Source organism: Dermacentor albipictus, unplaced genomic scaffold (genome assembly GCF_038994185.2).
Source record: "Dermacentor albipictus isolate Rhodes 1998 colony unplaced genomic scaffold, USDA_Dalb.pri_finalv2 scaffold_190, whole genome shotgun sequence".
Classification (NCBI taxonomy): Eukaryota; Metazoa; Arthropoda; class Arachnida; order Ixodida; family Ixodidae; genus Dermacentor; species Dermacentor albipictus.
This window is the reverse complement of record NW_027225744.1, coordinates 24,049-26,720: the sequence shown is the minus strand read 5'-3', so window position 1 is coordinate 26,720 and position 2,672 is coordinate 24,049.

Below are 2,672 nucleotides of genomic sequence, written 5' to 3'. Positions count from 1 at the left end.
ACGAGAGGCAGTAACAGCGCTGTACTTATCTCTTCCTTTTCCCCTTCTAAAACCACTCACACACACACACGCGACCGGTCGCGCGTATTCCGATCTCGTTTGTTCGGCTACTGACACTGCCGCGATGCCTCCCCAGCCCAGCGGTAAGGCCGTGAAGAAGGCCGGCAAGGCGCAGAAGAACGTGCGCGCCACCGACAAGAAGAAGAAGAAGCGCCGCAGGAAGGAGAGCTTCTCCATCTATATCTACAAGGTGCTGAAGCAGGTGCACCCGGACACTGGAGTCTCCAGCAAGGCCATGTCTATCATGAACAGCTTCGTGAACGACATCTTCGAGCGTATCGCCGCGGAGTCGTCCCGTCTGGCTCACTACAACAAGCGCTCGACCATCACGAGCCGGGAGATCCAGACGGCCGTGCGTCTGCTGTTGCCCGGTGAGCTGGCCAAACACGCCGTGTCCGAGGGCACCAAAGCCGTCACCAAGTACACCAGCTCCAAGTAGGCGACCGAGCGCTCGTCCGCGCAGCCAACACCCAACGGCTCTTCTCAGAGCCACCCAAGGTGTCTGCATTGGCATTGGGATGTAGCGAGAATCTCGACAATTCCGTCCGTTCCCTCTGTTTGACGCTTCCTCGTTTGCAAACGCCAGGCGCGCGCTGTTTGCGTTCTCGTTGTGACAGCGCGTGCGCTGAAAGATTTGTAGCAGAAACGCACAGAACGCCATGCGCTCAGCACAACAACACACACACAAAAAGGGACTCTCACGCGCCGATAGGGCCATTTTACTCCGCATTGGCTGCTTCAACACAGCGCAGCGGATGTCTCGCCATTCAGTTCCGTTTGCCAGAACTGCACTGCTGGCGTTGATGAAACTCTCGCACACGTACTTCTCGACTGCGCCGCATATATCTCAGCTCGTGAAATCCTAATCGACGCCCAGGACTCCCCATAGCCCGTCCCGAGGACTTTCTGTTTCCTAGGGGTCTTGCGGGTTTACTCAAAAGAGCCTTCCCAGCTCTCATTGATTTCTTTGAGTCGTCGAACCTTACCACGCGGCCATCGGCGCCGTTTCACGCTTCTTTTCTTCACGGCCTTACGCTCGTCCTCTCCCGTATTTGTTTCTCTTCACTCCTTTATTCGCCTTACCCTCCCCCGTGCAGTACTGTTGAGGTGACCTCCTAAGCGAGAGACTGTTGCGGTACTGCACTCTTCTCTTCTTTTACCAGTTCAACGTCACTTACTACTACTTCTTGTTTACAAACACGCGGCGCGCGCTGTCGGACAGCGCGTGTGCTACACCTTTTGTAGCAGAGCCGCACAGGAAGCCATGGGCTCAGCACAACAACACGCACAAAGCAAGTATGGGATGGGGCGCGTGAGGCGACTCTGCGCGAGCGGCCACGTTCGCCTGCACTAATTACCACGGCGCGTGTTTCACACACCTAGGACGATGAGGCGGTCGTTGCTGCACATTTACTTAATTCTGGTGTAGCGTAACTTTTAAAAGCAGGCAGCCCTCATCCCTCTTTTGTTTTTTTCACGCTTTATGTCTTCTCTTGTTTCGACGCGCTTTTAAAAGCGGGTCCTGAGGTGTGCCTTCATGGCTGCTAGAATGCCCTCTCGGCGGCCGCCCGCACGTAGGCAGCAGTGCTCCGGACTGAAATTCAGAGCCGCGCCATGCCAGTGCCGCATCGCTGTAGCAGTGGCTGGCGAGCGGAAATGGGTTAGCACGTTCACGAAGCAGCAGTGCGTAAGGGATATTTTACACTGTTATTACAAATGTATGTGTGAGTGGCTTTAAAAGGGGGAAAAGGAAGAGATAAGTACAGCGCTGTTACTGCCTCTCGTGCGAGGGCACCTTCACGGCGCTGTACGGGTGAGGGGAAAGGGATAAGAAAGGGTAGTGAAGAAAACAGAGTATAAAAGTGAATTATTACAAATGTAAGCTCTCCGCACACTTACATAGCTAGCGGTTTCGCGCGCGCCCTGCGTATAGCTGCCTTCGTACGGGGCGACGGGAGAGGGAGGAGGTCGGAGCGCCGTCAACAATGCCCTCTCTCTCTTCCGTCCCCTAGAATGCTGAATTGGGCTCGCGCGCGCGTCTTACGCTGGTTTCGGTGACGTTATCTGCGAGGCTACGTAAGCTATCGCGACGAAATTTGACGGTCGTGTAGGCACCAGTGAGCGGTGCCGGCGTGCGAAATTTGAAACGCCTGAGGCGAAGAGAGCATGAACGCGCCCTGTTTTGCGACTAGTGATCAAGGGAACGATGTTGGCGTGGCTGAGTTTGAAGTTGTGCGCACGGTGTGCTTTGCGGCAATGACCAGAGTGCACTTGCAAGCGTATCCGAGCTACCGGTGAACAGAACGAGTAATCATAATTACGAGAACACAATAAACTTGTTCCTGGGGCGCGACACGAGCAGTGAGTGCGTGCAGCATAGGACAATAACGTTGTTGACACGTTCATTTATTTATTTTTTTTTTTCTCTTGGCGCGTCGAGCAAAAGAAGAAGTGAGGCGGGTTGAACATCAGCAGTCAGAGGTGCCAAAGAGAAACAACATGAGAAAAAAAAAAAAAAAAAGTAAGCTCCGCGATTGTGTTACGAAGCCACTTGTCTCGAACTCAGTGCGTGGCCTAAGAAGGGCTCAGTGCAGCCACCCGCGACTCACTCG